This window comes from Diceros bicornis, chromosome 3 (genome assembly GCF_020826845.1).
Source record: "Diceros bicornis minor isolate mBicDic1 chromosome 3, mDicBic1.mat.cur, whole genome shotgun sequence".
In the NCBI taxonomy this organism is placed as follows: Eukaryota; Metazoa; Chordata; class Mammalia; order Perissodactyla; family Rhinocerotidae; genus Diceros; species Diceros bicornis.
This window is the reverse complement of record NC_080742.1, coordinates 73,729,686-73,751,218: the sequence shown is the minus strand read 5'-3', so window position 1 is coordinate 73,751,218 and position 21,533 is coordinate 73,729,686. Positions and strand designations below refer to the sequence as shown.

General features: G+C 37.8%; 1 long non-coding RNA gene across 1 annotated transcript in view; it reads right to left on the bottom strand.

Annotated features, from left to right (window-relative positions):
* The window catches only part of LOC131396795 (uncharacterized), a 29,041-nt gene extending 7,781 nt beyond the window's left edge, over positions 1 to 21,260 (bottom strand). Inside the window, exon 1 of the long non-coding RNA XR_009216685.1 lies at positions 20,957 to 21,260. This is a non-coding gene — a long non-coding RNA (uncharacterized LOC131396795). The remainder of the gene's footprint in view (positions 1 to 20,956) is intronic.
* Positions 21,261 to 21,533: the final 273 nt, after the last annotated feature.

Below are 21,533 nucleotides of genomic sequence, written 5' to 3'. Positions count from 1 at the left end.
GAGACCCAGGAGAGCCAACAGTGTAGTTCCAGCCTGAGTCCAATGGCCTGAGAATCATGAGAATTAATGGTGTAGTTCCAATTCAGGGGCCAACAGGCTCAAGATCCAGGAAGAGCAGATGTTTCAGTTTGAGTCTGAAGACAGGAAAAAGCCCATGTCCCAGCTAAAGGCAGTCAGGCAGGATGAATTCCCTCTAACTCAGAGAAGTCAGTCTCTTTGTTCTATTCAGGCTTTCACCTGATTGGATGAGGCCCACCCACACTAGGAAGAACAGTCTGCTTGACTCAGTCTATTGATTTAAATATTAAACTCGTCTAAAAAACACCCTCACCGAAATAGTGAGAATAATGTCTGACCAAATATCTGGGCATCCCACGGCCCAGCCAAGTTGACACATAAAATTAACCATCATACAGATCAAAGCATTTGAACCAAAGGAGTAAAAGTGAGCATAAGAAAAATTGAAGGCAGTTCATTCATTCATCTAGTCAACAAACATTTGAATGTGTACTGTGTGTTAAAAGGTAAATGCAATACAGATAATTCTTTTTCTCATCGAACAGAGGATACAGATTTTAAAATAAAAGTGTGAGTGTTACAGAAAGATGCTGTTGGAGGAAGTAAGAGGGCGGCCACCTAGGCTAGAGAACATGGTGGGGAGGTTTCAGGCGGAGGACCCAGCGTGCTCGAAGTCCTGACAATGGAGCACTGAGTAACTCCAAACCCATTGTGTCTAGTTGAGGAGAGTGGTGGAAGGATGAGTGAGAGCTGAAGCCAGAGGGGGAGGCAAGAGGCAGGTCTGGAAGCCTAATGGGCATGCTAGAGTTGGGGGACCATTTTCTATGAGTGTTGACAAGTTACTTAGGGGGTTTAAGCAGGTAAACGACTGACCCAATTTGCTGTTTTAAAAGAAAACTGAGATCAGAGAGGATAAGATTAGAGATAGAAAAGGACCAGTTATGAGGCTGTTATACGAAAAAGATGAGAGATGATGGTGAGCTGGACAAGGATTGTGATGGTAAAGATGGACTAAAATACAGAGATTTGAGAGATATTTAAGAGTGAGAATAGACAATGTGTGGTGACAGGATGATTACTCAAGTTGAGGGAGAGAAGCAGACGCAATTGCCCCAGAAGTGAATATAGACTCAGAACCTGAGGACCTCCCAAAGTAAGTGCAATGGGGAAGCCTGCAAGAGATGCGGGAATAAACAGTCAGGTAGGCAGGAGACCCAGAGAATGTGGTCACCGACAGCTGATCAGAGAAAGAGGAGGAGGACATGTTCAGTATCATCTAATTCAGCTTAAAATTAACACAAAATAAGAACAGAATCAATGACCATTGTATTCCAAGATATTCAGGAAGGTGGAGTGTAGGTAGAGATAGAAGGATGTCAGATTGAAATATATTTAGGAGCGTACCCTGAGATATTGATGACAGCAGCATAAATGACTTGTCTGAAAAGTCTGGCTATCAAGTGGAGGAAAAAGACTGGCCTGTAGCTAAATAGGCTAAGGGGTCAGGGAAGAATTTTTATCTTCTAAATTAGGATATTTGTTTGTATACAAATGTTGGTGGGAAGAAGCCAATACGGAGGTTAAAGGTATAAAAGAGGAAGGGGATATAAGCTCTCAGGTTTAAGCGTGATTAGGAATGATTGATAACTACTAACATTGATGAGAGCTCACTCTTTGTTCTCTAAGCATGACATGTATCAGTTTGTTTACTTCTCACAGCAACCCAATGAGGTAGGCACCCCGGTTGTCTCCATTTTTACCCATGCTTTTACTGACACATGAGAGTTAACTATCTTGCCTAAGGCCACAAGTGGTAGAGCCAGGATTTGAACTCAGGAAGTCTGGATCCCAAGTTGCATTCTCTAAACACCTACACAGACAAGTGGAGGAAACAGGAAAGAGTAGAGGGGGGAAAAGTACCTGGGATTGGCACTTACACTGAATTTGCATGCTGCCCAATATGCAATCCAATAAAGAACCCAGAGGAAGCTTCCAAAGTCAGTTCTACCCAAAGAGAATTCAAATCCATATGTAATGACTAACTTTTGTATTTTTGATTCAATCACTCAATCACTCATTTATTCAGTAAAGATTTACTGAGCATCTACTATTCACAGGCACTGAGAATGCTCTAGAATTAAAAAATGAGCAAATCTGACATGGACTCTACCCTTGATACTCTACCTTATTGTATTAGTCAGCTTGGGCTGCCCTATCAAAACATCATATACCAGGTGACTTAAGCAACAGAGATTTATTTTCTCACAGTTCCGGAGCGTAGAAGTCCAAGATCAAGGTCTAGGAGGCTGGGTTTCTGGTGAAAGCCCTTTTCCTGGCTTGCAGATGGCTGCCTTCTTGCTGTATCCTCACATGGCAGAGTGAGAACAAACTCTTTGCTATCTTCTCTTGAAAGAACACTGATTCTACCAGATCAGACCCCTATCCTCATGACCTCATTTAACCTTAATTACCTCCATAAAGGCCCTATCTCCAAATGCAGTCACATATGAATTTTGGAGGGACACAATTCAGTCCATAGCACTTATTCTCTTTTAAGTCCCACAATGACCCTGTATGGTTGTTACAGTTATTATTATTATTTTTATTATTATCATTATCTACAGCCCATAGATGAAGTCAATGACGCTTCTCTGCCACACAGCTAGAAAGGGACAGGGATGAGACTCCATTTCAGCCTTCTTTTCAGGCAACATTATCTGTCTCTCAGAAAGTTCAGGGCTGTATCATTAGACAGCTGAGAAGAATATCCAAAAACAGAAAGAAGGAGCATCCTCTTAGTTGTATCCTCTAGTGTTACATAATCCAATCATCATTGGTTTTTATTCTCTCTAGAGGCGAATTCTATTTTGTCTATGCCTAATTTTAACCTTTCTCAGTATTAGTACACAGATTTCTAAGTTAGCCCTTCCCCATTTTTGTTTTTGTCTTCAGAGTTTGTCTACTTGTTACTCACAAAATTAGCTCTCTGGAAACATCTGATCGCGGACACTGTGTCTCCGAGTCTTTCTGAGAGTTGAGAGAGAGGCCTTAGAGGGCAGCTATACTCAGAGCCAAGTCACTTAATTTCATAGAATGTATTTTGAGATCAGTGTTTAAAATATTTGAACAGTGATATTCAAGAGTACAAAATCAATTTTCAATGTTTTATCACTATTATCAGGTAACCACTTTTCCATTAAGTTTATAGGGTGTTTATCTCCACTTCAGAAACATGAATTCCTAATATTATTTCTAGATGATCTATAAATAACTCCACGTATACTTATCAATATGATGTTCTGCTTCTGGTGGCATAAAACAGCATAAATAACAAAGTATTTAGTTTTCTTAGCCAAATGAATTTTTTTAATCCAGAAAATTGTATATTATTTTGAAATCCTCATGTAAATCAGGTAATTTGGACAATATCAGAAGGAAATGGTGTCCTCCTATGGAACTGCTGTTTGTGGTTTAAATGTTCAGTGTGTTCCTTCTTCAATTAAAGCACAACACAGTAAAAGGACACGTCTCTCTTGTCACCCCTGGTGTTAGAAATCATCAGCCTTCCAAAAACACTAAAAATAGTCTGAGTGAAAACTTCTTGTTGAAATAGTGAGGTGAACTTTTTGAGCATATATAAATTCCAGATTTTTAAACTTGACCACACAAATTATATCTTTGGGATAATATAGTTATCTTAATGGTAAGAAATTCTGTTAGGGGTCAACTTGCTGCCCCTAAATAGTTTAAGGAGGTCGATAAAAACTTCTCCAAATGGAAAAGGTCAGTGATTAAAATTAGCTGTTCAAAGTGGCCTTTCTACAAAACCACTTTCTTTTCCAATACCAAATTTTCTTGAATAGGCCCATTTACTAAACCAGTTACATGCTGACAAATAATTTGGTAATCAACTTCACTCTCTTCCAGCACTGTCTAATAGAACATTCTGCGATAAGAAATTTTCTGTATCTGACCTGTCCAATATGACAGTCACTAACCACATGTAATTATTCCACAGCTTGCATGTAGCTAATGTATGTGAAGAACTAAATTTTAAATTATATTTAATTTTAACTAATTTAAGTTAAATACCCACTTGTGGCTAGTGGCTTCTATATTGAGTGACACAGCACTATACCATATGTATTAGTTTCCTAGTGCTATCGTAAACATGTACTACAAACTGAGTGGCTTGAAACAACAAGAATTTATTGTTTTGCAGTTCTGGAGGCCAAGGGTCTGAAATCAAGGTGTCAGCAGTGCCATGCTCCCTCTGAAATCTGTAGGGGAGAATTCTTTCTTGCCTAGAAGCTATTCTAGCTTCTGGTGTTTGCCAGTAATCTGACGTTTCTTGGCTTCTAGAGGCATCACTCTAATCTCTGCCTCCATCATCACATGGTCGTCTTCTCTCTGTGTGTCTCTGTGTCCAAAATCCCCTTTCCTCATAACCACACAAATTATATTGGATTAAAGGCCCACCCAACCCCAGTATGACTTCATGTTAACTGTTTACATCTGCAACGACCCCAGTCCCAAATAAAGTCACATTCTGAAGTACTTGAGGTTAGGACTTCAACATATTTTTTTTGGGGGGAGGTACATAATTCAACACATAAAGCCATATTTTTTTTGAAAATTAAAAACTAGAAAAAAATTTTCTTAAGCTATTTATTATAATTAAGGTTACGGAAGGGCTCTCATTTTAAATTAGGTCTATGAGCTCCTTATTGGCTCTACTTTAATTTGTATTCAAAATACTTTGGTTGAGTTCAGTTGAAACAAAATTAAAATTGAATTCTGAAAAAAAATTCCAGAACAAAATGTGTTTTAAATATCTTAGGATAGCTCAAATTATTAGATAAATTGTTTTGATATCTAAGGACCAAGACAAGAGTGTACATGATTGTTTTTAACTTTCAGAACTTTTACGTTGAGAACCAATTTATTTAATTCCTCTTCTCTTGAGTTCCCTGGAGCATCCTGAAATTGTTGCTCCTTTTTCCCTAAATTAGCACTTGAGAATAAAAAGTTTCACATTCAAATAGGCTTTAGAAACTTATTTTCACAGCATCAAGAAGTTTCTTTACTGTAAAACTTGTCAAAGATTTTATTAGCTAATACTTGTTGTGAGCTTCCAAGAGCTTAGTGTACACTATGCAGTGTTTTCCCAATTTTTTCAGTACTGAACAGGGAATTCTGGAGTTGTATTTGTTTTGCTTTGTTTTGGCCTCTCAAAAATACACTTGGGTAAACGTTGTGCTAAATGTATCAACTAGTCAGCCTATCCCATGATTCGCTCTAACCTTCTTATTGTTGATAACTCAACAAAAGCACTCTTTTTGCCCAGGATTTAAATTTATTCAAAAAGTCTCAAAATTTAAGAGTAATTTTTTTTTGTTTTTTTGTTTTTATTTTATTTATTTATTTACTTATTTTTCCCCCAAAGCCCCAGTAGATAGTTGTATGTCATAGCTGCACATCCTTCTAGTTGCTGTACGTGGGACGCGGCCTCAGCATGGCCGGAGAAGCAGTGCATAGGTGCGCGCCTGGGATCCCAACCCGGGCCGCCAGCAGCGGAGCGCGTGCACTTAACCACTAAGCCCCTGGGCCGGCCCTAAGAGTAATTTGGATTCTTCCTTCTTGCATACCTTATTTGCAGTAAATAAGCAATTCTTATCACATCTCCTTCGAAATTATAGTTTATATTCCTCTCCTTCCGTTCCCTCAGCCTCCAGAGGAAATAGAAATCTGATGTAACAGACTCATACTTTATCTCCCTAACCCTAATTTCTATACAATTCAATCTGTCTAAACTAATCTTCCGTTAAATACCAATGTCATTACAATGAAGGAGAAATTAAAGCAGCTCTTTATTAAAAGTCTCATGGAAAATAATATTAGCTACTATTAACTTACTGTTCATTGAATGCCTAAGATTATCAATTATTGCTTTATCAACCCTTGGTTTGTCCCGGAGCCAGAGCAGAACAAAGACAGCCTAATCACTTGGCTTGGAATCAGACACGTCCCAGGAAAGCCCTTAGAGGTCCGAACAGGTTTCTCTATCTGCTTGTGGCTTTCTTTCCCAGAACTATCAGTGGTTACTACCTGAAACGAAGGACCCACTATTTCTTCTCTTTTCTCCTTTAAACTCCAGGGCTCCTCTGAAGCTGGCATTATATGACAATCAGCTAAACTTGGATTCATCTCTCTAACTGCCCTCCTTAAATAATTCTCCGAAGAATTTTAGTTGCTCTCTCAGTCTGCTTGGGCTGCTATAACAGAATACCATAGACTGAGTGGCTTATAAGCAACATACATTTATTTCTCACAGTTCTGGAGGCTGGGAAGTCTGAGATCAGGGTGCCAGCATGGTTGGCGTTCTAGTGAAAGCCCTCTTCCAGGTTAGCAGATGGCTGCCTTCTTGCTGTATCCTTACATGACAGAGAGTGCTGTGGGCTCTTCTCTTCTTTTAAGGGCACTAGTCCCATCATGTGGGCTCCATCTTCATGACCTCATCTAAACCTAATTACCTCCCAATGGCCTCTCCTCTAAATACCATCACATTGGGAATTGGAGTTTGTTAAATTAATCAAACAAGGAAGCTATTAGACTGAGGGGGCTCTAATGCATTGGCAACCTATGGTAAGCAAACCAAAATCTGAGCCTGTAAATGTCTCAGGTTTACAAAATCAAAACACTGAGGACAACCAATCACAAATAACCAAGTAGCCTTTAAGCTGTAGACAATTAATAATTTCCCTCCTTCACTTCTGCACTTACTCTGCATATGTCTTTCCCCTGGCTCCTGTTGGAGGAGTGCTCCTAATCACTTCCAGTTTAGCACCGCCTGATTGGAAGTGATTTTTGCTCAAATAAACTCTTAAAATTTTTAATATGCCTCAGTTTACCTTTTTGTGTGTGTGTGAGGAAGATCAGCCCTGAGCTAACATCCATGCTAATCCTCCTCTTTTTGCTGAGGAAGACCAGCTCTGAGCTAACATCTATTGCCAATCCTCCTCCTTTTTTTTCCCCAAAGCCCCAGTAGATAGTTGTCATAGTTGCACATCCTTCTAGTTGCTGTATGTGGGACGCGGCCTCAGCATGGCCGGACAATTGGTGTGTTGGTGCGCGCCCGGGATCTGAATCCGGGCCACCAGTAGCATGGGGCACGCACTTAACCGCTAAGCCATGGGGCCGGCCCATCAGTTTACCTTTTAACAGGCTTCAACATATGACTTTTGTGGGGGCACAAACATGCAGTCCCTGGCAGTTGCCATGTCTTCAGAGTTCTTTTTGGTTCCTCCACAAAAAGAAAGATCAGTTTGCCACAGTTAAACCATGTGGCTGTTTTTCCATGATAAGAAAAGGATTTTTCAGGGCAAAGTTACAGCCAGCTTCTTATCTCTCACCAGATAAATATACAGCCATATAATTTTAAGTCGTAATGCATAAGTGTACATCCCAAGAGCTTCCTTTAGCAGCATTTCTGTTCCTCTCCAATTGTATTTCTCACCAACAGGTGGGCATATTCTTGGGGATCCACTAGTTTCTAAGACAGTTTTTTTTTTAATTTTTGCCTTTTCATTTTAATGTTATAACTAAGTCCTGCATCTTATACTTACAGTCCTACATTGCAATATCATTTCATTTGTTGATAGTTCTAGTTATTATTGTGGTTGTATTGCAGCTATACCAAGTGAAAAGTCAATGACTTTAAAGAAAAATAGACAAATTAGGGTTTGGTGATAGTTTGCATGAAGAAAGTGACAGGAAATTGATTTATCACAATGTACGTGGTAATACAGGGAAACTGAACCCAGATGAGGTATACCATAGTCATCCTACAGACTGAATTGCCAAATCACTTCACTTCATTAGCACCAAAAACACCTTCCTATTCCTAAGTGTAGTAATAATTGAATTAGATGACCAACCAAAGTAGATTTAGTTAATACTAAGTGCTAAATTTATTTTCAAGGGAAGAAAAGAATATCTTAATAGAGTTACCTAGTACCATCTCATTAAAATTGGCTTTTGTGATTATTCAGTAGATTTGGCTATTCTGAGGAAACAAGAACAACAAAAGAATCTCAAAGAGATTAACACTAGTGAATTACAGAAATACAACCTTGTGAACAGGTGGATAGAGACAGATCAATCAGAGGACAGTATTGGGAGCTACATTGTCCTATTCTGTAACTAATACCTGTAAACGACTTTCAGCAAAGCATCATCCATCCTATTAAATTAAAATTTTAATGTTATTATTTCACGGATTGCTTTATGTTAATGTATAGATTTGTTTCAGTTTTATAGTTGTGTAAGAGCTTCATCTCTGTTTTTGTTTGTTCATTTTACTTAAGCAACTTCTTATTAAGTATCCGTGATAATTTTTTTCTCTTTAATGGGAGTGTGTCTGGTAAGTTTCAGAAACACAGTTCTGCAATTTTCACAGTTTTGATATAACCTGTTTTGTGGAAGAGCTTAATACCTCAAGCTGTGGCTTTATCTAAACAAATCTTTTAAGCAGAACGGTAAAATGTTCTGCGGAGATACATCTGTGCCTGGCCTCAGCTTAGCAAGATGGAATGCGCTTCTTAACACCACTGCATTTCTTATTCTCCCTATGAAACTGGGAGGAAATTGGAAAAATGGAAAACAAAAGAATGAAAAAAATAAACTAAGTTTGAAATTAAAGCAGAGTTCTCTGTATTAATTTATAGTAAAGCTCTTAGGAGACCAAAACTTTGAAATTCAAATGTAAGATTTTGTGTACTTGAAGGAAATGAGTGTAGTGCAAGTTTTACATATCAGCGAGTGTGTGGGAGGAAGTGAAAGGGAAGGTGTGAAGAAAGCCAAGGTTGTTCTGAAACAATTGTGCCTTCCCTGCATCTGATCGTGCTTTTTAGAGTCCCGTAATTTCTTTCATCTCTTTCTTCTGTTGTTGGCCTTCTACACTCCCTGCTCCCTCTCATGTGCTCTCTGTGGAATTCTCTCACCTAGCTACAGTACCAAACCCTGGGCCCCACCATGATGAGTTACTATTTGATTAATGAATGACTCCCTCCTGTGGGATCAGTTCCTGTTGGCATCCAGATAAATTCAGATATAAATTAACCTTATCTTTTTGTGTCCAGTCCTCCTTGAATTCTTCTCTTGTTGACCAAATAAATGGTGATATAAAATTTTCACAGGGAGATTCAGTAGGTAAATTTAAAATTGAGTATGTCAATGTGTAAACTGACGCTTCAATTCACTTTCCATTAAAAATTGACTTTCAATTAGAGGGGAAGACTTAGCTATGATTTATCAGGGATAAAAAAAATTATTCCATAAACCACACTAACAATGGCATTAGCCTTTGCTGTGTGTTTTCTCTATTGTGTATGAGACTGTACTCTCCTTCCTCCCCATTGTCCCTCCACCCAATGGGCCAGATCTAACTCAATTTAAGTACCAGGAGGCACTTTTTAATAGAAATGTTAAAGTACAATTTTACCTATTAGAGTTAGGTTTAAAAAAAAAAAAACTGTATAAAAAATACACTTATTTATCCCCAAATTCCACACTCATGAGACTTCCTTTAAAGTCTGACTGGAATAATGCCATACTTCCAAGTTCATTGATGAGAGTAGGTATTGTGGGGGATCAGAATTGGCCACCTCAAAATGTGTCTCTTTGGCTTGATTATTTTTAAGAACAAAAGACTCTGAAAGAAACTTTGACCTTCCCCCTAACTGCCTAAAAGAATTTAAGATAGAAGGCCTGTTCCAAGAAGGAGCTAACACTGTAGACAGGGTTATCTTATAGTATTAGCTCCTTCTTGGAACACTTGTTTAACATTTACATTTCCTTCTCCATGTAAATTGCCTTCCTCCTCTTTGAAGCCCCAAACCACTACCCCCAACATCCTCCTTTGTCTTTAACTGAAGATGGTATATAAGGTGGCAGCATTGGCCATTCTAAGAGTTACTCAGCTTTCCTGGGTTTCTCCCATGTACACATGTTATAAAGCTTTGTTTTTCTCCTGTTATTCTGCTTCATGTCACTTTCATTCTTAGGCCAGCCAGGAGGACCTAGAGGGTAGAAGAATTGTCTTCCTCCCCTCCAGTATTAAATATCCTTTTTGTGTAATCACAAGGGAATAGGTAATTGCATCCTTCACATACAGATTCTGTCCTTGATCAAGCCTGTGGATAAACACTTCACTGGGATGAGGACGGAGAGCAGAGGGGATGTTCCAGTCAGTGGCAAGGAGGTAGGAAACCAAGGCCAGAGTGGCTACAAGGTGAGCCAGGAATAGGAGTCAGGCTGTGAGGAGATGTGTTTTCTATGCCAAAGTTGGATTTATCTTGTGGATATTGGGTGTTAATTGAAACAAGAGAGTGAACCATCTGTAAGCAGATACGGATTTTAGAAGATTACTTGGATTAGCAGGGGGAGAATAGTACATGACAGAGAAACCAGGATGTTGCTGTGATAATCCAGGTAAGAAATGCTGAAGGTCTGAGTTAAGGCTGTGGCAGAATGGATGGGAGAGTTATTTGGAAAGTAGGTGCTGGAGACTTACTGGATATCTCAAAAGAGAGCTAGAAGGGACTGTGATGCCAAGATTTTTAGTCTTAAGTATGCGACAAATGAAATATTGCATCATCCTCATCTTTTTCCTTCTTTTTTCTTTCTCTCTCACTGTCTTTGAATATATATATATTTTTATTGAGGTAAAAGTGGCATACAACATTATATTAGTTTCAGGTGTACAACATAATGATTTGATATCTGTATATATTGTGAAGTGATCACCACAATAAGTCTAATTAACATCTCTCCCCATACATAGTTACAAAAAATTCTTTTTCTTGTGACGTGGACTTTTAAGATCTACTGTCTTAGCAACATTCAAATATTCAATACAATATTATTAACCATAGTCGCCATGCTGTACATTACATCCCCAAGACTTTCTTTATATTTTTATCCAACATTTTTGTCTTAAAACATAGTAGTGTCAAGACTGACAGAATTGCCACTGTAAAAACTTCCCATGATTTTACCGTATTCTATATAAAACAGATAGCTTGCATAATTTATTTTTCTTGTTTTTTATTTTAATAAACTCTCACTTTGCCAGATGCTGGCTTGCCTCTTCTTTTAAAATGCTTTATACATATTGTGCGACATTTAAAGACCAAAAGTGTCTAACAATCTTGTAAGGTCGTGGTTCAGAGTGAGGTGACGTTGGAGAAGCACCTCAAGGTGTCTGTGAATGGAAATTGACTAACCTTGGGCCATCTGAGGTCACAAACCTGCTCCCTGGAGGGGCACTGGGGCACCCAGGAGCCTTTCCTTGGCCTACTCCCCAGAAAGTGCAGCTGTCAAAGAATATTTTAATTAACACAACAATCCTAATATTTTCTTACCAATTGAGAGGCACAAAGCAACTACCGATAATTGCAAATTAAGTGGCTTTGGAAGTAATCTAAACACAACGCAGGTCTGGGCACTTCAATCTGTTCCCAGGAGAAAATAGAATTTAAAGATTGGTGCTGGCAAGTTCCAGGACCTGGGGTCAGAAAATAAGCAGAAGCAGGACTTCTCAGCAAGGCACAGAGTCTGTTTGTTCTCCACTGTCTATTATCCTCCCTCTGGCTCCTGCAGGCTAGGTTTCACAGTGTGTATTTTTAGCAGGAGAGGTAAGACACCCCTCCTAATTGCAGCTTGCAGGAAGGCACTATGATGAGAGCTATGTTAAGGAGACTTCCAGGAGGGTACAGACTTGCTGGGTGAAACCCCAGGTCTAATGGCTGCGAATCTTTCTGTGGATCCCTGTTTTTCTACCCCAGAGAGTATGTATGTGATCTGACTCTGAGCCTGTTACAGACAGACCTGTGCTACAACTTACCAACCTGCGTGAGAGTTCTAACAAGGGAGAGTCCTGGTACCTGGTCTATTTCCATGTTCTCCAAACAAAAAGTGAAAAATCCATTTAGCCATAGGCTATAGCAGTGCAAATAAGCAAGAGGGACGAATTTAGTAGTAGAATATCTCTGACTGGATTTACAGTTGTATATAAACACTGTAGTTTTCTTCTTGCCTTTCTTATCTGTTATCTCAGAATTAAAATGTATTATATTAAATCAAAAACACCATCACAGAAAAATAAAATTGTATTATTCTAATATCACCTAATAAATGATAAATATAAACATAATACATATAAATATATTTTAATAGCTTTCTTGTATTAGTCTGGAGGTTCTTTTGATTACTTTGCATGGTATATTAAGTGATTTACACAGCTGAACTCTTTTACATTTTTTAACAGACAAGCATACCTTAATGTAATTTGCTTAAAATTTTCCAACAGAAATTTGCAAGTCTTTCATCTTTTATAATGTCCTTGCTTTCTTCTTGAATGTATTTATTATTCAGTGGCCCCAAAGGAATGGTTAAATTAACATGTTATAGTAGCATATTTTTAAAATATGCCCTGTGTTAAAAAACAGAATTCAACTAAGTAAATGTGAAGGGCTAATTGGCTTTATTCAATGATTCATGAATCAGGCAGCATCCCATCTAGCAGACAGAAAGGAGCTCCAAGGAGCCGTACAAAATGGAAGGCTTTTATGTGCAGAAAGGGGCAGAAAAAGGAAGTTTCTAGCAAAGAGTAGATTGTTTCAGGCAAGGTCACCTTCCTTTGGGGGAAGGCGGGGGATCTATCAGGCAGATTACCTCACTAGTGCTGACCAGGTAATTCCAGATTGACTGATTAAAGGTCACATTCCCTGGAGATAATGAACAGCAGTTAGGTTACGTATTAAGTCCTGGTTTGCTGACAAGATGCTTAGTCAGTGACAAGAGCACAGCCCCTTTTGGACCTGTTGTTTGTTTTTTAACACGTTATAAATTTGTAAAGTACGGATATTGTTTAACTCTAGGAATATTTATTAGGAATAAAATTCATTTGTGTATTTTTATCATTCAAATAGTGATGTAGTCTAAGAGCAAGATACTTGAATGCTCTGCTTTAAGGTTTATAATGTTTTTTTTCAAATGGATATACCCATTTCTATGGCACAAAATTCGCAAAAGAGAAGGAGAAGAAAACAAGGAAACAAATCAAATCGAAGTATTTTGATATGTTCAATACTGCATTGAAATATGCTTTTAACACTTACATATTTTCTGTAAGAATTCATGATTAGAATAAAGAAATTGCTTATGCTTTAGCAAAAAGCAACTAATGGAGATGTCTCAAGGTAAGTTGATTTATATATATTAACCATTAGCTGTTTTGATGGACTTGCATGTAATTCATATATCTTACTAGTTGTCAGTGTGGTAGATCCAACTGCTGTTAATAAACATTTACTCTCTCTCCCCACCGCTCACACATGCATAGGTGGGCTGAACTTTCCTGATCTTGACTTTGGGCTTGGCCACGTGACTTGCTTTGATCAATGGGACATTAGGAGGATGTGATAATCAAAGGCTGAAAAGCACATGCACATCTGAGTTTGTTTTCCTGCACCTTTGCTGTCCCCATGAGAGGATGCCTGGGCTAGCCTGTAGGTAAATGGAGCCCATCTCCTCTGAGGAGCTGCCCCAGCCAAGCCTAGCCAACCCCAGACATATGAGATGTAATAAATGATTGATTCCTGAGGCACTGAATTTTGGGTGGTTTGTTACACAGCATTATTTTGGCAATATATAACTGATACAAACACCAACAAGAAATGCAAAAGACAGACTGCCTACCTGGGTTTGAGTTCCAGCTCTGCCATACACTAGCTGTTTGTGCATTTGACCTCTCAGAGTTTGTTTCACAGCCTTTTCTAACTTGGAATATAAGGACAGAGTGTTCCAGGAAAGCAGTTTCTCTAGGAGAAAAATCACTTTGACTAATTGATAAGTTTGACAATGTGGAAATTGTATTGTAATACTAATGGAGGATGCAGGAGGATTTAATGGTAGTTACAAAGAAAAGTAAGTAAAAGAAAAAAAAATGATTACCTTCATGAAAAGCAAAAGTTATATAAAAAGGAAATATAGTACCTTACTTGACTCAGTACTCAAGAGTCATAATAATGTAAATGTTGAATATTCAAATAAACAAAAATTGTGCTATATCTAAATTGAAAGAAAGGAGTGAGGTGAACATCATGGCACTATATTTACATTTACCCTGAGGTTTCTTACCCTCATCACTTTTGACATTTTGGGCCACATAAGTCTTTGTTATGGGAGGTGTAGGAGAGAAAGACAATTCCTCTACGCTCTAGGTCCTTCTGGCTAGTCTATGAATTAAATTGACATGAGACAGAATAACAGGAGAAAATCAAACAATGCTTTATAACATGTATACGTGGGAGAAACCCAGGAAAACTGAGCAACTCATCAGAATGGCTAAGGTCACCACCTTAGATACCATCTTCAGCTAAACACAAAGGAGGGTGTTGGGGGTGCAGGGAGTCAGTTATGGGAGATTACCAGAAAAAGCACAGTACACAAGAGTAAGCTTATTATGCAGATTTAAGTCCTTGCCTTCTGCATTGATAAGAGTTTCTAGAGATAAGGTCATCCACCTATTCCTGGTATAGAGAGGGAGACATCTTTACAAATGGAGATTTCCCATACAAATGTAAACGTTTCTTACAAAGGGTAACTTTAACTTGGTTTTCAGAGCTTCTCCCCTGTCCACAGTTTCTTAAAAGCAAACAGCCCAAAATAATCCTCATGCCAAAGAGATACATGTTGAGGTGGCAAATTCTGCTCCCCTACAGTCCCACCTTTGAAACTTTAAGAAGTTTCATAGTTCAGAAGCTGAGTTGGTAAATTGTTCCATCTCACTGAACATGTCTCTTAGCCCTAATGATGGATCAGTCCAGTTAAATTCATTTTAGGAGGCAGTGATGCAGGTGGGGTCCCAAAACTAGGCCTATATTGTGGAAGCAAACAATCGGGTATTTAAGAAGAAGTATTTCTATTCAAACAGAAAAAAAAACAAGATTAATGGTTGGAGCAAATTCTAAACCAGTTTCTGAGATGAAGGGACAGTCAGTCAAGAAGATTTCTAGATGTCAAGTTCAAAGCATCTTTTGCAGCTTAAAATGTCTCTGATGATGCCGTCTGGTGTTCAGGTATCCTTTTGAGTGGCTTACATAGCAGCAGGCATGCTATTGTGATGATCTCTCTTAAGTTTATATCAAGTTGTCCATCTTCAGTTTGCAGGACTTCGGAAAAAAGGGTGGTTTCAGTTCTCAATGATTTCAAATAAAAACGATGGGAAAAAATTAAAAATGTTAGTTTGGAGATTTGTAGCCAGATATTTTGGGAGACTAGAACGAGGATCCAGTCCAGTTTACAGAGAGAAAACAAAAACCTTAAAGACAATTAACAGAACTAGAATCTAATATCCACAGATATGTACTATAGTTTCTACTGAAATATAATTTTTCCCTCTAAAATCACCCTCATATTTACCAAAGATAGCCAAATTAAGACTAACTGATCTGCAAAATAAATCAAGTTTCAATTAATTTTGCCCGGGCCGGCCCCGTGGCTTAGCGGTTAAGTGCGCGTGCTCTGCTGCTGGCAGCCTGGGTTTGGATCCCGGGTGTGCACCGACGCACCACTTCTCTGGCCATGCTGAGGCCGCGTCCCACATACAGCAACTAGAAGGATGTGCAACTATGACATACAACTATCTACTGGGGCTTTGGGGGGAAAATAAATAAATAAATAAAATTATAAAAAAAAAAATTTGGCCCAATTATTTACATAAGTACAGCAAGAATAGTAATTGCTCATATAGCATCATTTAAATCTGCTTTGCTGTAACTTTTATAAGGAATCTCAGACTGAATTTTAAAGGCCTCTTGAAAGCCAAGGACTTACCAGACAAAGCCTGTAATACCTACAGATTTGGGTGAATTCCTCTCTTCTTTTGAGATTCCAGGAAGCTGCCAGAGAAGTGATCTTCATTACTTACCTGGAAAGGTTGCTGGGAACCCTGTAAGTAAGGCACCAGGCCAATATGTCCAAGTGGCTTTATTTAATAAACTCCAATTTTTGTTCCTCAAAAGCTTACTGGTCATATCTGAGTCTACGCATGTTTCTCTCAAATATAATATTCCAATCAAAGCTTTGGTAATATAACCAAAGTTTCCAATTGTGTCCTGTTTTAAGGAGAACAGATTCTTATTGAACTTATGCAAAAAACTATATTGCCATGAAAATATGGCAATATTATTTGAATTTGATTGAATTTGATTGATTATTTGAATACTCACTCACTAAGAGTTTTCAAATTATGGAGGGATCAGGCAGGGAGAAAAAGATAAATGTTTCAATTCTACTTAGAAAAGTATAATTTACCAAATTGCTATGTCATAGTTAGCTTAAGAGAAAAGAGAAAAAGTGTTCCTTAAATCTGAAAATAGAAAACACTTTTAAAAATCAATAATCTTTTAAACAAAAAGTCATAAAAATTAAAATCATACTCATCAGTTCATTCAGCCTCATGTAATCAACTTTTGATCTTGATCTTTTGTTAGCAGTTTCATGAAGTCATCAGTTTCTGTGTTAGAGTTCTGTAATTTTTGTGTGTGTGTGTGTGTGAGGAAGATCAGCCCTGAGCTAACATCCAATGCCAATCCTCCTCTTTTTGCCCAGGGAGATTGGCCGTGGGCTAACATCTGTGCCTATCTTCCTCTGCTTTATATGGGATGCCACCACAGCATGGCTTGACAAGTGGTGCATCGATGCACACCTGGGATCCGAGCCAGTGAACCTCGGGCTGCCACAGCGGAGCACACACACTTAACCCCTACACCACCAGGCCGGCTCCTGTAATTTTTTTTTACCGAATTCAGTTTTACGATCTGAAAGTTTACCAGAAACCTTCATTTTAGAGTAAGTCAGAGTCCTTTCCATGAATCTCTCTGAAGATGAAACATATTTTCAGAAGCATCAGAACAAAACAATAACTGTCTATAAACAACAAAAGACTTAAAATTGACAAAGAAACTTGGTTTCTGAGACATACAACACTTTAAGATCATAACTAGAATTATGACTTATAACCAGGAAAGATCAGAATTTTAGAAATGATATATAATTTTTAAAACACTTATTATATCAATAATATATACCCACATAATATCATAGGCCCCTATGAAACAATGTTTAGTTATCCATTTAACCATGATGACACACAAAGATTTTTAGGCAAGTGCAGAAGATTAAATAGCAGCAAGAAAAGCCTTAGCACCTGTGATTAAAGACCTGATAAAAGCAATACAGGAAATTAACTTCAATAAACATAAAATGCCTACCATTCTGGTAGACTACTCATAGAAAAAACCTTTCATAATCTCTTTATCAAGAGAAACTAAAAGTTTAAGAAAATCATCCTTTTAAGAGAGGGGAAAAAACAACAAATTCTAATTTTGCACTAGCTTACTTTCAATATTAAAACTCATTTACTTAATTAAATAAATTCATTTTAATTTTAGCCAACTTGACCATGCACAACTCTTTCCTCAGGGTTTCTCCTTTGCAAACCTTCTATAATTTTCTTTTTTTACATTCAGAATTTGTCCCATGCCTTCTTTTTTCTTCCTGGTAGTTTAGGACAAATTTATCTTTCTTAACCAAACAAACAAAAGTATTTCCATTCTTTTACCTTCTTTTCTGAAAACATACATTTTACTTTCCTTGAATACAAGGATGTTTCCCTTATTAATTTTTAGTCATTTTGATCACATATTAGAATTTTTAACCATTAGAAACCTTAATTTCTAAGTAAAAACTAAGTTAGCAATCATAAACTTTCTTTTATATTAGCATTCTGTGACTTGGAAAGTTTATAAATACTTTTTATAATTTCTAGAAACATGTTACTTCATAGCACAATATTTTAATAAAACACAGAACATGTTTAACAATAGATCTACGTTTTAGTTTCTCTGTAATAAGAAGCCAAAAGTAGGTAAACCTATATTTAATAATTAATGTCTAATATTTTATCTTATTTGGAAATGATCTAGATATACAATGAATTTTTCATCATTTAATTTAACTTAGCAAAAATTCAAAATTTCAAGTTAGCAAAGAGATTTTGGAAGCTGTTTTAAGTGTACATGTCATAAACTATAATTGTTGCTAAAAGATTATCTATAAACTCTTAAATCACTTACATTTAAATCATTTGCTCCCAATAATTACATTTAGATTACCCATGAAAACTTCATGAGACATTAGACAAGATTAGCTATCATTTAAAGCTATTATTTTGCTGACAAATTTGTAACAGGGATAACATGAGCTTGTTTGAGTAGTAAACCCAGACTGCACGTCTGCATAATATCTAATGCTGATAACTGAGGACATGCCTATTTTAATTATACCAATGAACTTAAAAAAGATTTCATTCACCAAAGATTATTTCATATCATGTTAACTTGAAAGACATTTGGGTTAGTTTCTTTTACATTTAGAAGTAATTTATCTAAGTGCTTACTTCAAGCCAATTAAACAGAGGTCTTAATTTTGGCCATACCATCCAGAGGTAAAATAGCTCACATTTACACCATATACATATAGCCATACATGAACACACAAGTAGACACAGATAGAGACCTTATAGCTTCTGTTAAATTTTTTTTACGAATCAAGTGCAATACAAAATTCATTAGTTTCTGAGACACATTTGCATTTAAAAGAATGGCTCTCAGGTCCTAGAGAAGATGGGAGCAGAAAATTTACGCAGCATTTTGAGAGGAACAGGGGAGGCTTTGGGATCTGCAAAAAGGCAAATGAATTTTGAACTGCTTTCTACAGCCATACCTTCGGCCTTGCAGAGATTTGTAAAACAAAGATGATTGCTTCCAGTTCCCCCAGAGAACTGGATTACAGTCTAAATGACAAAAGAGGTTGACCTTTTGAGTTACATTTTTCTAACTGCTTTTTTTTTTTTAATTTATTTATTTTTCCCCCAAAGCCCCAGTAGATAGTTGTATGTCATAGTTCCACAGCCTTCTAGTTGCTGTATGTGGGACACGGCCTCAGCATGGCCAGAGAAGCGGTGCGTCGGTGCACGCCCGGGATCCTATCCCGGGCCGCCAACAGCGGAGCACGTGCACTTAACCGCTAAGCCACGGGGCCGGCCCTAATTGTTTCTTTATATCAGGGAAATTTTTAACTTAAGAGGTGTATCGAAAGATTCTTATATGCTAAAACTCCAGGACAATGTACCACACCTTTAAAAAGTCTGCACAAAGTGTTTATAATAAAGGCCCTTTTTTTTTTCTAAGTGTACGATTTAACCCTAGACCAATTTACTTGGGGAGGGTGAGCTTTTATTATTTTTTTTTATTAGCACCAACTATTAGCCTCTAGTTTCTATCTCATACTCTATGGGCTCAGGCAACCATATTGACTTTCCTTTGGTATGTTCCATTAACATTTTCCGAAGGGCAGATTTATGTGCTGTCTTACAATCAGGCACAGGAAACATTCCATTTCCCCAGTGAGACATAATGTCTGTCCCCACAATACAATCTATAATACACTCAGGCAAAAAGGGATACAATCACTTCACATAAAGACCATAGATATATCAGGTTTTCTACAAAATTTCATTTTAATTCTATCAATTCTTATACCTCTAATCATAGTTTCCACTAGGACATTATCAATAGGACTTGGTCTTATAATTTTGGATAGAGGAAACATTCTTAGTCAGAAGTAACATACATTTTTAAAACATACTCAGGCAAAGTTCATATAACCTCTTTATGTTACCTTAACCATTCCAGCCTTTATAATCTTATCAACATATACTTTTACATCTTCTCAATTGTAGCATAAGTCACGGTCTTAAGGCTAGTCATTATTTTTTTTTGCATTTCTTTTTTAATTTGGCCTTTTTATAGGTATCAATAAAACAGTTATGATGAGAGGTCTCAAAAAAATTTTTTTCCCAATTTAGAAGTTTGTCCAATTTAAATGATCCATCATCTGGCCACATTGACGAGTAGGATCTTAATAGCAACTCAAACAAATAAGCTTAACCATGGATGCAAAGGTGTCCCAAAGAAGATCCAGAAATTTCACTCCCAAAAATAGTCTAAGAAAGCAAAAGCCATCGTTGCACAACAAACAACAAAGGTTGAGACAACAAAGACCCCTTATGAAAGCAATTAGGACCCCTTATGACAAATTCCCTCAGAGCTGACACAATCAGACAAAGAGAGTGCATCCCAGAACCCCAGTCTATTCGACTGTCTGCCAAGATGTATGCTGGTACATGCATGCATCCTTAGGATGACAGAGATCAAAAATTTCACAAAGCCAAGCTCTCAAGACATAGAACAAGACAAAAGAAAAAACTCACCTTACATACACATTAACAGCTTTAGCTAAGATTTGGGTCTCTCAGAGCCAGGTTAATACCTAGGAGGGAGGTGCCGTGGGGTTAGGGAATATGTGTGGTTTTACAGAGTACTCATTGGTGCACAGACATTTTCTTGATGTTGGTGAGGAGACCTGTGTCATCTCCCTCATTCCATGACACAACTTATCCTATCATGGGAGTCTTCTTGAGGGGGTGAGGGCCCTAATGGCTCTTAACTGTGGAACCCATGCCTGCCAAATTTGCAGCCTTTTTGGCTTCTGAGATGCCCTTAGCAACAGCTTTTACCTCATGTACATATTCCCAGACACTAGGCTTATAGAGGTGCCTGTGTCTTACGACAAACAACAACAAAAAAGACAGAGACAAGGAAAAATAGTTGACTATCTCTGGGAAAAGGATCTTAACCAATGAGTACTCAACCAAATTTCCTAGAGTTGCTGAGTCCAAGAAGCTAGCTTCACCAGTATGTTCTCCTGCTAACCTAAATTTAGAAAAGAAAAAAAAAAAAAACCTCACCATTCTCACTTCCATTGGCCCCTGCAGGCAGATATCCAGGAGACTGACACGGTAAGAACTCTTAACCTCTTGCCATCTCTTGTCAGGCTTCCAAGATCTGTCAGCCACAGTAGTCCAGGAGCAAGCAGCATCCAGCCAGTGAAGTTTTATCCCATCCTTGTGTCCAAACTGTGGGGGAGGAAGACAACTCCTCTACCCTCTAGGTCTTTCTGGCCAGTCTACAAATTAAATTAACATGAGATGGAATAACAGGAGAAAATCAAGCTGCGTTATAACATGTATACATGGGAGAAACCCAGGAAAACTGAGCCACTCATCAGAATGGCTGAGGTCGTCACCTTAGATACCATCTTCAGCTAAAGACAAAGGAGGATGTTGGGGATGAGGGAGTCAGTTATGGGAGATTACCAGAAAAAGCACAGTAAATAAGAGTAAAGTTATTATGCAGAATTAAGTCCTGGCCTTCTGCATTGATAACAGTTTCTAGAGACAAGGTCATCCCCCCTCTTCCTGGTACACCTTTACAAATGGTGATTTCCCTTACAAATGTAAATGTCTCTTACAAAGGGTAACTTCG